A 15,080-nucleotide genomic window follows, 5' to 3' on the forward strand; every position below is an offset into this window, starting at 1 on the left:
TCTCTTTATGTTCCCCTTCTGTATGCCTGTTTATCAGCAGCACTTCTGCATGGGTCTCAGTCTCCACGTGTGTGCGTTTGCCTCTGAAGCTTTCTATGCTTGTCGGCCTCTGCCTTTCTTGTTTATGCTTTACCTGATTTTTGTTTCTGTAAGTGTGTCTGTCAGCTGGAGGATGGTCATTGACAGTGCAGATGTAGTTGTTCGGTCAGGGCAGCGGTGCGAGAAAGGGGCAGCTGAAAAATAGCAGAGCAGCAGTTGGTATAGGTTGCAGGGATGTGAGACCAGATAATCCTTTTAGGCGCCGGTCCCCACTCTTCCTCCGCCTGGGTTTGACCCATGTCTGGGGCTCTTTGCTCTGGTCACTTCCTGCTTTGGTTGGCACTAGTCTCCTCACTCCTCAATCTTCCTCTTTATGGTCTATCTGTCCATAAGTTATTCCTAAAACTCCTTATATTTTATATATCTTCTTCTTTTCTTCGTCTGGTCACTGGCACCTGCTCTGTTGGTCTTTCTTTTACTCCTTTTCTTTTAATTCGGTTGTACTTTTTACCGCGGCAAACATGTAAATGAAGTGCAGAGGAGCTCCCTGGTTGGGAAGAAACCATTCCCTACTTAAAGCCGTTGGGGATGGTGAGGGGAACAAGAAAACAGGTCATGGAAGCCACATCTCCTGGCAGGCGCTTGACCACTTCCATTTCTTGTTAACAAAGGAACAATTCTCTCTAATGTGACTAAAATGAAGTGGTCGAAGGCGCCCCACAGCAGACTTAATTGAACGAGCCATTCACGTCCTACTCGTGGCAATAAAGTACAGCTAGAGGTGGCCTGTGACGGGCAGGCTATGGGGCAAGCCAGTAACTCAAAGGGCTGCCTGGCGAAAACAGCGACATCGGTGGATACCTTACCTGTTCTCTTGGCTCAGCCTATAGGAGGGTGAAGAACTTGAGTAGTGTCTCTGACAGAAGGTCTGGGACAATGAAAGAAAAGCGAGGGGCAGGGGTGTGGAGTACACTTGAATAACACAAGGGTCTCCAGAGAAACAGCCTGGGGGCACCGTGGCAGCACCTTGGGCGTTGATGTGTGGTAATGGAATGGGATTACAGGGGCCAGAGACCAGTCCCCAAAGGACTGTGCAATATATGAATGAGTGGGGGCATCGCTTTTTGTGTGCCACCCCCACAAAGGGGAACTCTTCCCACTATAAAACAGGTCAGGTGATTACTGAATGCTGCAACATGTTAAAGTACCAGCCCCTCAGTAAATCAGTGGGAGAGAGATCTGTGGCACCGCTTCAGAGGTTAGTGTCCCCCACAAGCCCAGCTTTGAAAATCCGTGGGAGAGAGATCTGTGGCACCACTTCAGAGGTTAGTGTCACCAACAAGCCCAGCTTTGAAAATCAGTGGGATAGAGATCTGTGGCACCACTTCAGAGGTTAGTGTCACCCACAAGCCCAGCTTTGAAAATCAATGGGAGAGAGATCTGTGGCACCACTTCAGAGGTTAGTGTCCTCCACAAGCCCAGCTTTGAAAATCAGTGGGAGAGAGATCTGTGGTACCACTTCAGAGGTTAGTGTCCTCCACAAGCCCAACTTTGAAAATCAGTGGGAGAGAGATCTGTGGCACCACTTCAGAGGTTAGTGTCCTCCACAAGCCCAGCTTTGACAATCAGTGGGAGAGAGATCTGTGGCACCACTTCAGAGGTTAGTGTCACCCACAAGCCCAGCTTTGAAAATCAATGGGAGAGAGATCTGTGGCACCACTTCAGAGGTTAGTGTCCTTCACAAGCCCATATTTGAAAATGAGTGGGAGAGAGATCTGTGGCACCACTTCAGAGGTTGGTGTCCTCCACAAGCCCAGCTTTGAAAATCAGTGGGAGAGAGATCTGTGGCACCACTTCAGAGGTTAGTGTCCTCCACAAGCCCAGCTTTGAAAATCAGTGGGAGAGAGATATGTGGCACCACTTCAGAGGTTAGTGTCCTCCACAAGCCCAGCTTTGAAAATCATTGGGAGAGAGATATGTGGCACCGCTTCAGAGGTTAGTGTCCTCCACAAGCCCAGCTTTGAAAATCAGTGGGAGAGTGATATGTGGCACCGCTTCAGAGGTTAGTGTCCCCCACAAGCCCAGCTTTGAAAATCAGTGGGAGAGAGATCTGTGGCACCGCTTCAGAGGTTAGTGTCCCCCACAAGCCCAGCTTTGTAAATCAGTGGGAGAGAGGTCTGTGGCACCACTTCAGAGGTTAGTGTCCCCCACAAGCCCAGCTTTGAAGGTAAAGAAAGACAAACAGGTGTTTGTCCCGTCAAAATCAGAGGTGAAGGAGAGAAGGCTTATTCAATGCCCACATTAAAGCAAGGAAATGTGAAAAATCCCACGTGTCTCTCCAGTCAAGAAATAAAGGGAGAAAGGGTGTACATACCACACGTCCAACAGTATCACTGAAAGACAGTTGAAAGAATGGCAGAAGCAGAACGGCCGAGTGTGAAGAAAATCAAAGAGCAAAGCATCGGTGCTGCCCCTCAGGAAGACAGGCTGTAAAGTGATGGGTGGAGGTGACTCTGATAGTGTTGGGGAAAGGTAGAGAAGTGTTTGGTGCAATGCTCTCATGGCCAAATGAACTCCTGTCAGTTGGCACAAGGAAGTTCACTAGTACCTAGGAGCTGCGAGAATTAAGAGAATGAACGAACATGTGTAATGTTGCACCGCAGGCTACAGAGATCGACCAGGAAGTAGTCTGACATTATGAGGAGGATCAAACTGAAGGAGAAAACATAAAGGGCAAATAAGAGTGATGCAAGCATCCTCAGAAAGAGGTGCAAGAATGGTAGAGGTGGGATTTGATAAGGTGATGAGTACTGCTTGGAAGGGGTGGAATTAGACGTCAAGGATGTATGTATGTGCAGAGATGGGTCGTCACAGGGGCAGAGCAAGAAGAAATGGACAGGGTATGGCAGAAGAAGATTCATGTCAAAACTGGGGGCTCATCTTCCAAACAGGGATGAGAGCCAGGGGAGCTACGTGGGCCGAGCAATATGCAGGGAGGATGAAGAGGCATTGGATGCTCCCCAGAAGGAGGGACAATGACCACAGCCCAAGAAAAACAACCAATGACAGGCTAGCCAGGGTGAAAGCAGTGACAGTAAGATGCCCCAAGATAAATGAATGAAGAAACAATGCGTAGGGTGACTGAAGGGTATTAAGTGACGTGTGAGTTACATTTATCCTGAGGGGCATGTGGTAGAGATCAAAAGGGACTCCAAATAATGGGAACTGCAAAGCGATGAAGACTTAAGGAGTAGAGGGAGTAAGAAATGGCAAGGAAATGCATTTGGCACAAAGCCAAATTGGGTCCCATTTCTGGAATGTAAAAGGAAAAAAGTAGTGGTAGTAAGGGGAAATGCCTCTGGACTAGAAGACACACTCTGAGACATCTAAGAGACAAAAGTCTATCTGTGGTCGACAACTGGAAGGAAGGAAGTCTGTTCTACTGAGATGCAGACTCGCCTCAAACAGTCTTGCGAGTAGCATTTGCAAAGATAACACAGAGTAGGCTAACTCCAAAAAAGAGAAGTTTGCCTAAAAAGATATAAAAATAAATTAGACTCAGATGTTCTACATTCCAAGAAAGATGTGGGTGGACAAATGTGTGTACATCTTTAAACTATTACACCAGGAAATTAGACCTAGAGGTTTGAAGAAAGAAGAAACAATGCTAATCCAGAGACCTAGGGTGCCTGTGGATATTGAAGAAGCACTGGTAATCCTCTGGGTCTGGTGCAGTGGTAATATGTTTGTACATTTTATTACAATCCTATTCCACAAAAATAAAACAGGAGTAAAAAAGAAGTGTTGCCTGAATGTGGTGGCCATGGTATTGGAGTAAAAAATGTTAATAAAAAAAAACAATAGCGTAGAATTTTAATAGAACAGTATGGATACATCCTAGCAAGGGGGTGTATACTTAAAACAGCTGTAGATCTCTTTGCCAAAGCTTGTTTCCTTTTGCAGAGGTTAATGTATGTTTCTGATGCTGTTCAGCATGGGCAAAAAAAAACGTACCTGTTCAAAATATTGAGACAAAAAAAAAACACGATTGAAGGCAGCGAAAAGAGTCACAGCTAAATAGAGATCGGTAAGGAAGGAGAGCTGTTTTTTAGGATAATGCATATATATAAAATTCAGTGAAAAAACCATAGGTTTCACACATGTTATAGTTAGCTGGACATTTTACTGATAAAAAACCAATGAAATTCCCCCGTTATAGTTAGTGCAGGCAACTATAACTCACGCGACCGCAATCCTCTGCTGATGACATATGTGTCTTTATGAATAAAAAATATTTTTAATATATGTATAGCTAAAATTTAATGGAAGAAGACATGGGCAAATAATTGTCTAAATACAGTATTAGCATCAGCAGAGGATTGCGGTCGCGTGAGTTATAGTTGCCTGCACTAACTATAACGGGGGAATTTCATTGGTTTTTTATCAGTAAAATGTCCAGCTAACTATAACATGTGTGAAACCTATGGTTTTTTCACTGAATTTGCAAGGTTTTTTAAATGCTAATTCCTAACTATAACGTGTGTGAAACCGATGGTTTTTTCAGTGAATTTGTACGGTTTTTTAAATGCTAAGTTACTTTACGCCATTCGTGGCGTGCGCGCCCACTTAACGCTTGACGAATCCCCCCGAGACTTTCAGGATAGGAGCGGAGCATAGCGCCCCACCTATTTTGAAAATTTTGCGAGGATTCGTCGACCGGCGCCAAAGTTATTCCAAATAGAATGTTGCGGATTTCCTATGGAAACGTGGTCCTAACTATAACTATCTACTGGCGACCGCCAGTAGATAATAAGTGCTAAAGCCTGAGGAAATGCCTGGGGGCATTGGTCAATACCCAAAAGACTTTTGAAATGATTCTTTGGGGAAGCAAGAGGGGGGACATGGATAGGAATAGCCAGGAAGGAGCTAATGGGACCTAGGACGTAATGTCCAAAATGTTTAAAAGATGTGTCGGTGTGAATATAACATAGTAATAGGACAACTGGAATTATATGGCAATGAAAGAATAAATTATGTGGCTGGGTTGAGGAAATCATGCAGCAAGATAAATGGCAAATTATGTAGCAATATTAAGATGCTATTTTGTCATTGTAACACTGGGCAAAAGTTTCACCTCAGTACTAATTTAACACTTGAATACAGTAACTGGCAATTGAAAGATGACCAGTTAACCTTTGTAACCGATGTGCCACTGAGTGGCACTAAGTGAGGAGACTGTATCAGTAACTTTTGATCCACTTGAGCCGAAAAATGTTTTTGTTTAAATGTCCAAACTAAGCAGCCGATGGTGGGTTATATTGGATGTGTGGTAAATCCAATATTGAATGGAAAGGCAGAGGTCATAATATTGCATAGTTCCTTTGGCGCTGCATATTGGTTAAAGTAGATATTCCTCACTAAGGGGCATATTTACAAGCCCCTATCGCCACCACAGCGTCATTTTTCAAAGCGATAGGGGCTTTGCCTTATTTACTAGGCAGCGTTAAGCAACTTAATGTGGCTTAACGCTGCCTTGTAAATAAGGTCCCCTTTCACGCTACACTTAGCATAAAAGGGTCGGGCAATGGGTGTTGCGGTGGGTGTTCCACCGCAACACCCATTGATTTTGACGGTGCCCCATATTTACAAGGGAGGCGTTAATAGGAGGCAGCGCCAAAATTAAGACCAGGGAAAACATGGTCTTAACGTGGTGAAACGAGGAGAAATGTTTAATTTCTCCATGTTTATGCTGTTTCCACGTGTGCTGCCTTGTGCAGCACACATAGAAACAGCAAAACGCCATTGATTGTTTATGTGCAGGAAGGTGTCACTTCTTAGTAAATATGCCCCTGAATTTTCTTTCTGTCTTTAAATAAAGACCTAGGACCAGATATATCAAGGTTTTGCGTAGCCTGCATGGCTTGATAAATCTAGAGTAATGGCATTTTTTACTCTCGGCAGGCAGGCGTTCCATGGGTGGAGTGTGAGAGTTCCCAAGCATCCACCCATGGATTTTGGCTCATTCCCAGATTTACCATTAGTAGTAGACTTGGGCATGCGTCACACTGCAAAGCCTCACCAGCTGAAGCATAACGAGGAGAAATATCTTTATTTTGCCTTGTTTTTTCCTAATGGTAAATATGGAGCATTCCTGCCCTTTCATACAGCACAGTAAAGTGGCTTGCTGTGTTGCGCTGCTTGAAAGAACGATAAATCTTACCCCAAGGCCATAGGTGGAGGGAATGTAGAACTATGGATCTGTGGCTGCTCCACTGTCATGCAGTACAGTGTGTTGCACACTACAATGTGGGAAAGAGCTGGAAAGACCCTTTGAGAAAGTAGAATTACCTTGGGCTGGGTAGGTGGGGGCTGTTGTTTCCTCTTCTAGAATTAAACAACAGAAGCCATTCTAAAGAAAGTGCACTGGGGCTCAATAGGCATTTGCATACACTTCTGATGCCTCCAAGGCACTTTAGTGTTATAGTGACGATCAGATGCTTCCTCATTCTCTTCAATACATTTTATAAATTATATTGTGCTGTGCACATTGTGTGCCGTTGTGACCAATTTGTGTGCCATTGTGATGGACCATTCCCTCATTCGCTTGGGGATGTGGCCACATCAAATGAAGGAATCCTCTGCGATTGCACCCACACTGTAATATATATGAAAACACATTATCTAAGAACCCATCAAGAGGCACACTGATTGTACGCCACTTACAGGTGGGGCACAGTCAGTGCGCCTGCTGACGGCACTCCCTGGGTAAGGGCTACAGGGGTTCTAGGAACCATCTGTTCTTTCCCTGCAAGCAGGTGCAGAAAGCAACCACTGCACTCCACTTACCGTTCTGCAAATGCTCCTAATTTCTGACCTGCATGCCTTTACATGGCAGTACCGAGGTCATGGCTCAGCTCTGCTGAGACTCCTCATTTCTAACCTACAGCACTTTCTCCTATTCTAGTGCCCCATTCACAACTGTTTTCAGTTGTATATAATGGGACCCACTCCATCACACCTTAATCATGAGCTGCTGTTATCTCTTCTTCCAGTTCCATAACCAGTGGTGGCCGCTAGTTACCAGGGGTGGCAGGGGGATGTGGAGAGGTCTGTAAATAGGAAAAAAACAAGAAAAAAGCCACTTACCTTCAAGACGGCCGTCTCTTAGGCTGGCCGCCGCCTCTCGGCCTGCTAACCGCCACCTCTCGCTCCTGTAAGCAGGAACAGGAAGCACCCAGGCTCCTGACTCCCCTAGCCAATCACAGCGCTGTGATTAATCTGAGCACTGTGGATCTGCACTCAGGCAGGGAATGGGAGCCTGGGGCATGTTCTCCACCCAGGTTGTAATGCAGCCTGGGTGCAGAACATGCAAAGTGCGCATGATGGTTTGGCCGACCTGAGAGTGCCAGTCAAAGCCTCATTGCATAGCTTGGAGTTAGCAAACCAATCCTCCCCTGCTCTGGCAGTCCAGCCCAGGCCCTGCCCTGCACCACACCAGGAGAGGAAAACAGAAATGATAAAAACACTTGTTATTATAATTTTAGCTTTCTTTACTGCTCTGTGAGCAGTGGGGCGACGCTCCTCCACCTTAGTGGAGGAACCGCCACTGCACTCAGCTTTGTGCATCACAGTCCTGACCTGTCAATGCACCCTGACCATCACTTGTGCCAAACTATGACACACCACGCGGGACATTTTCTACATCAAGTCGTATTTCAGGAAGTCACCTGGAAGCCGATATTAGGGCAAGAGAGCAAGGGCTACCAAGGAAGGAAGCCCAACGAGTGCAGATGGACTATAGAGAGATGGCTCTTTGTGATGTTCATGGATGCTCTGAATACTAAGGCCTTGTGTTCAGCTGCCACTGGCACTCGCTCAATTTAACCTCTTTCAGCAGGGGTGGTTTCAGGCTGCCGGAAAGGAGCATATTCGGGTGTGAAATTGGCTGATATGTTCCTCCTTTTGAATTTCTTTCCTTCCAGCTGCCTGCCTCTCACATCTTCCCCCAGCTTGGTCTTTGTTTCTCCTCTTTTTTGTGCTTTCTGCCTCTAATTTCCAGTCCTCAAGGCATCGCATTGCACCAGACCCATCCTGCCTTTCTTGGCAAAGCTGGCTTAGTGCAACACCTGCTTTGATGCTATTGCCACAAAATCAATGGCTATCTCATAAAACCATAAAATGTGCATTTTTATGCATTTTATTTCTTTTTTTTTAAAGTGGCGAATCTGCAGTGCTTAAATTTGTGTTGGAGCAAGGCCACGCTGCTGACCCACAATACATCTATTTTCTTCTTAATAATATTTGGAGGTGAACACTTTGCTTTAAAGCATGTGCTGGCATCAGATATGAGCTATGGAATCAGCCAACTAGGCTAACTAGTGACAGGTAACCAACCAATGGCATCAACAGTAGTGGCTGGCTTGTACCGAGGCAGGGCAGCCCAAAAAGAACACTTACCTTTTATCTTGCAGCGCAACGTCCTCCTCCCTCAGGTGTCTTCTCTCCTCACGGAAGCTCCTGATACAGAAAACTGTACTACCCAATCCTGGCGCTGCTTTCACAGCACGAAAGCAGCACCAGGATTGGATAGAGCAGGCTCTCCCAGTGCTCCTAAGAGCACTGGAGGCCCTTACTTTCTCTAACTTTAAACAGCTCATGTCTGGCTGGCCGTCCCAAGAAGGCCGGCCAAAGAGACAGCAATGGCCCTGCCCCGTCCTGACACTTAGTTCAGGACGGGTTGCTGAAAACTAAAACGGTAATAAATTAACTTTATCGTTTTATTTTTCAGCTCTGGTGCTTGTGGGGCGACGCTTCTCTGCTCAAATGGAGGAGCCAGATCATGGACATCGACCAATTTGCAAATGGCATCCTCTACATGAGATTTGCGATATTGTGCAGTTTTTTTATGATTTAAGTAGACATTTATACGTATCACTTTACTTATAAGTAATAACCAGATTTTAAGTCACTCAAGGCATTGAGTGAGGTTTATAAGCCTGGTAGTGGGTGGACCCACATGGGGGGTGGATCCTATGGAAGATTAGGCCTCATGATCTTTAGTTTGAACCTACGTCTGTGAGTTCGTAACCATGGTTACATCGTTTTGTATGACTCTGAAAGTATTATCCCTATTAGTCTAGCTTATTTCATTTGGTTTAGTATTTTGGGGTTGTGTTTGTCCTTATATTCTGCATGTGCTACTAGTACCCACTTGGGTGATGTGCACTATAGGTGCTATCAGTCAGTCACTGACTGCTAAATTCTGGTTTTAGGTTGTAATCTCTGAAGTCTTCTTTGGAAAGATTGTATTGTATTGTGATTTACTGCTAAGCTGTGTAGGCATATGGCGATAATGGGTGCATTTTGTGTCAAAGACTTACATTTTAGGATGTAGAGTGCCTTTGTGTGTCTGTGTGTGTTCGCATATGTGTCACTGCCACCTAATTCTCGTATGCATTCTGTAAAACTGCATATGAGAAATTGGTAGCCAGGAAAGGCAAGCAGTGTGGTAGATGAGGGTCAATCATAGAACTTAGACAGCAATCTTTGAGGTAAAGATAAGTATGGGTTAAGGTAAGCAGGGAGTCAGTATCAACGGGGTCTGATGAAAACTGAGTGATAAAAATAGAGTCAATCAGAAAAAGAGACTGATGTTTAGCTGGCTAGAGAGATGGTCTGTGAGAAATAGCTAAATAGATAGATATTGATCTAGCTTTAGCCAAGGCCCACAATTTGGTCTCCCGCACCAGAAGCTTCAGGCGAAAGAACATTATTCATTTTAGGTCTCGCCTACAGACAGCTTTTGTCTGTTGTCAGAGACCTGTTGTTGACAAGAGAACCACGTACATTGCATTTGGATCAGCAAATTGCTTACCACTACTTGACTTTTTTTGTCAGTCTTATTTGCTTACACTTTAGTTGATGGCTTTTCTTCTTTTTGTGTTTCTCCCTCTTCTGAAGCTTGGCTTCTTTAACATCTTTTGGATTGGATAACTTGTATCCCTCCACTGCTCACACTAAGGGGCCTACTTTTTAAGTCTGCCTTGACAGCACATCTATCTACTTAACTTAATGTTACCAATTCTTTATGATAAACGCAGAGTGGGTTTTGCCAATTCCCAGAAGTGGATAACCCTCTCAGCTCATTCTTTTTATTTTTTATTTAAGCTACCCCATTGCTTCCCGAAGTTGTTGCACAGTTATCTCGTGGGCGGGTTAGCTGTGTTTACTTTCTCCCACATCCCTGCCAGCTCCACTATTGCTCCCTGCCCCTCTACATCTAGCCTTTTTATTTATTTGTAGTTTTATTTCCTTTTTTGGAGGGTCTGGCATCTGCAATTTGCTGCTAGGCTGCTCCTTTCACTTTCAAACTCATTTATTAATTTTTTTACTGCTTCTAGATTGGCATCAGTCATCATCTTCAAACAGTAAAAAAGAAAAAGGCTGCTGCCTCATGCCATATACACACACAAACATGGTGATGTATGTGCAAATATATGTCAGTACGGTGGACCACTGTTGTATCATGATGCATATTTGTGCATGTGTGATGACGCATGAACATATACACATCATTGTTCCTTTTTTGTCAATCCTATTGAGCAAAAAGCATTGGGAAAGCCAATAGGTCTGCATTGGCTAAGCCAATTGGCAGTACCTATTGGCTTTGCCAATGCTTGTTATTAATTGCAGTCTAAGTGGAAAGAAAGAGTTGGAGACAAAGAAAGGTCTACACTTCTACAGAAAATAGGGGAATGGACAGCCTTGATGGACCTGCTAGTCTTTGTCTGTAAGAAATATTTATTGATTCATGCATTTATTTATTTTGTATGGCCGGTACGCATAAGCCTTGGATCGAGCTTGTTCCCCACTCTGCTGACAAGTGTGTCTTCGTAATCCCTATGTTTGTGATAATGGAGCACATGTGGTTTAAGTGTTAAGTGAAGTTACAGTTAACTCATCTCCAGCCCACTCTGTCCATTTTTTAAATTCTATACCAACCTGTTTCTCCAGATGCCTTCTTCCATCCATTTCCTCTCCCCTGCCAGATTTAATTATTCTGCCTTCCTCTGCTTTCTCTTTCCAATGTATGCTTTTTTTTGCACACTTTGTTTTAAAATGTTGTCATCCCCATCCCTCCATATAGTCCACACTCTCGACCAATCTTAAGTCACCTTATCTAAGTCGTGTTTTACCATCATTCTGTCTTTCCTTCCTTCTTTATTTCCCTCTGGCTCTGGTTTCTCCCCCGTCTGCCTCTCCACCACCTGTCTCCCCTTTCTTCTGCTTGTCACCTTTCCTCAGTTTCTCCCCATATGTTTATTCATTCTGTTTCATCTTTCTCAGTCTTTCCTCCTGTCAGCCTCACCATCCTCCTATGTCTCCTTTCTACTACCCACCTCCTTTATTATATTCCTCTTTTGTCTGCTGCTTTCGTCCCTATATTTATTCTGTTGTCGAAAGACCTATTGTGGACAACTCCAATACTTAAAATGGACGCTGGGCCAGCCATTGCTTACTAAGGGTTCACTTTCTTGTCAATCTCATTGGTTACTTCTTATCTTTTGGCTTTTCTTCCTCCTCCTGTGTTTTTCCCTTCCCTTGCATATTTGCCATCCTTTTGATTAGATGGCTTGTATTCCTCTACAGTTATTTGCGGTTTTGCTATAGACGGCTCCACCTGTCTGTCGCAGACAGTAGTGAATGCAATACTCCACAGTCAACTCTTGCTCATGATCAGATGGCTTTCCTGTGACTCTCCATTGCCTTCATATGTATGGCTTCCCTTCCTGTCCCCCGCCTCAGAGCACAGCTCTTTTAGCCTAGCTTTTGATTGGTAGTCTAGGGTGTAATCTTATACTATTGGCATTATGCAACTTCTTTATTGTGTGCTTTTTTAGCACCCCATTACTTTGTTTTTAGGGCACATATTCGCTCTTTGCTTTTATTTTGAGATCCTCCCCATAGGGGGCAGTTCTAGGATTTTGGGGACCCTGGGCAGAAAGGGAATGTGTGAGACCCCTATAAATTGCATGCAACCTGGCACATTCAGGACTGTATGCATCTAAATATTTGCCCCTCCTACTGAAGCTGCTTTGTGCCAACCCTTCCTGGGATGCAGCACCTCCTTCCCAGCCACCTACTAGCACCTCTTAGCAGCTTAGGGCTGAATGTGTGAGAGTTTCTTTTTATCACAAAGGGTTAAAACTGTTGCCTCTGAATGGGCAGCTTGGCAGGAGGCCTGATTGCAGGGCAAACCTGCAGGGTGTGCCTCCTTGCAACTGGGCCCCTAGGAGGGCCCCATGCAGCTAGGTCTGGCCTTGCAATACCACGGTGCGAGGTCCAGCGGGCAGGGGCTCTCCCTGGGCTCAATTGCAAGGAGACACCTTGCTCTCAAATTAGATGAGCAGGGATCAGGAGGGGACCAGTGTGCCACGGTCTGGCTGTGATGCACTGGTGCGAGGCCTCGTGTTCGTGGGCTGAGAGCGGGCGCTGGGCATGAACACACAGCCTTTGCCTAGCGCTGGCTACCCATCCCTCATCTCCCATCCTCAGTCCCAATGTCCTTCTGCTACATGCCAGATGGCGGACTTTGTGATGTCTTGATGTCCCCTTCCGCTATCGCTCCCACCCAGTACGCCACAACTTTGTGCTGCAATATTACTATAGTATAGAAATCATTGAAAACATTGCTTTCAAGATGGCTGTCACGTGGCATGATGCAACATTTGTTGCATCAGCACGTTGTACCAATGCAGGGGATGACGCAGCTCTTGTTGCATCATTCGATCTGGCAGCCATCTTGAAACTATAGAAGCTAATGTTTTCATAGCTTTCCATTCGTTTAATATAACCTCTCAGTCGTAAAGCTGATTGTGTTGTCCACTGAATGTTGGCATTGCCAATGCTTGTTACTTTTACTTTCGGTGCTCCATGGGAGTGCACGTTTTCTAGCTTTCTTCCCTGTGTGCCGTTTTGCCCTCCTATACCCATCTCGTCGTTGCCTTCCTCACTACTCCCTGTTCCACTCAGCTTGTGAATTTGTTATTATTGAACCTGCTCTTCTAGAACCAGCCAAGATTCCTGATACTACCATCTCGCTCTCCTTCTTCCCCCCACTTGGGTTAGTTAGCGGCTGCTTGGTAGCGTTTACTTTTCAACATCGGCAAACCCAATGGAAAACCACTGGCGTTGTCATTGCTTTTTCTTTTTTTGTTTGCCTTCTGCTATGCTATTATATTGTTTCTCTTTTCTACCGACCCTCTCTTTCATTCCTCTTCAAATTTACTTTACTGCCGCCCGTCTTTCCTTCTGCCTTTCTGCTCTCTTCTATTTCTGGCTCACCTTCATGTTTTTTTCCTAACCTGCCCTTCTTCCGTATCCCTCGGCTCATCCTCCCTCGTGTAGCTCATCTTCCAATCTTCGGCCCCTCCCACCAGCCCCCCAGGCACCCCCTCCTCTCAGCCGCCCCCCTTCTGTCTTGTCCTGAATCTTCCAGGATCCTTCAGGCAGGCTGACCCTGTTTTCAGGCTGTCGTCTCAGTGGAGCATGCCTCAGTTTCCATGGTGATAGGGGCAGAGAAGCAGGCTGGATTCAGGACTGTGAAATATAGGAGGGGAGGCAAGGGCAGCGGGCGAAAAGACACAAGAATCAAAGGGGGTGGGGCGAAGGGTCATCGAGAGGCAGAGACAGGAAGCTCAACGAGAAACAGAACGGGTATCTTCTGACAAAGGCCTTGGGGAGAAATGGAACATGTCCAAATGCCCTTTGACAGAAATGTAGGTTTGGGTCAGACGTAGTGATATATCAAGTGACAAGTCAGGCAAGACAGGCACGTGATGAACTCTGCTGAAGAACAGTTCTCATTCGAGGGTGGTAGGGCTCACTCTCTACCAGCCTTTCAGCTACACCAGCCTGTTAGGAGGAATGTCGGACTATATACCGGTGGCCTGATTGCCCTGGCGCAAGTCTGCACCCGCATTTCTAAGCTGCATAGTGTGCACAAGCACAGAATCAATTTTGCATCGATTTATGGGCCAACCAGTCTTATTTTGCGCTGTTCAGTTTCTTCCCATGTGATTAAGTAGGGTTCAGGACGATTGTACGTAGTTATGGGGCTTGCGAATTAATAAGAATATGTTACAATATCCAGCTGCTTTGAAATCAAGTGTGCTTGTGATGTGTACATTTTTGCATCATCACTGGGGGTAAGTAGGAGTTTTATGGCACAAGTATAGTCTAGCATAGTTTCAAGTTCATTGGCTGCCTTTATATCATTGAAATTCCCCATTTTCCCAGGTGCACTTGCTCGCAAAACTTTTCCAATCTGGCAAGTTTCCCTGCAAGACCCAGTATTTCCAAGCCTCAGCTATTTTAACCTGAAAATACATAAAGAATAGTTTGCAAACTTTAGACAGTAATCATAGAGTTCAGGAGCAAAAAGTCCCAATGAGGATTCAAAAGTCATTAAAGCTTTTGGTTCTTCAACTGGTCCTGCCAGAAGGATGCAATCCTACCCATGTTGAAGGCCAATTAGATGCTTCCCCATCAGGAATGCGTATAGGCCCATACAGTGAACAATAGGACCTGGGCCTAGCTAAGAGAGGAAACTCCTGCCAGGGTGGGAGGGAGGAACTGCACCGAGAGAGGCTAGGTGTGTTTTTTATGCTGCGAAAAGTCCAGAAATCAAGCAGAATAACGGCCACAGAATGTAGATTCATAAAAAATTGTTCTTTGTTAAAATAAAGGAGATAATAAAAAAAAAAAGAGAGTTGTTTGGTTTTAGTTCTAGCTATGACTTGTTTACTAGTGTAGACATATGAAAGTGTGGACTCAAGTTTATGCTCACTAAAAATACAATTGTAAACAGAAATGTTCAGACATTTAGAAAAGTGCTGGTACCTATAGTACCAAGTGCAAAATTTGTAATGGAAGCCGCAGACTCACATTTTCATTTTCAAGTGGTGGCTGTTGTCTGTGAATCTTGAAATTGGATGGGCTGAGAGCAATGGTCCAAGTTCTACAGCTGTTCAGACAGGACC

General features: G+C 45.0%; 1 protein-coding gene across 2 annotated transcripts in view; it reads left to right on the top strand.

The window, feature by feature from the left end:
• The window catches only part of LOC146798337 (RNA-binding protein Nova-2-like), a 191,086-nt gene that overhangs the window by 162,029 nt on the left and 13,977 nt on the right, over positions 1–15,080 (top strand). The gene's annotated exons all lie outside the window — the stretch shown is intronic.

The sequence above is a fragment of the Triturus cristatus genome, chromosome 9 (genome assembly GCF_964204655.1).
Source record: "Triturus cristatus chromosome 9, aTriCri1.1, whole genome shotgun sequence".
Taxonomy (NCBI): Eukaryota; Metazoa; Chordata; class Amphibia; order Caudata; family Salamandridae; genus Triturus; species Triturus cristatus.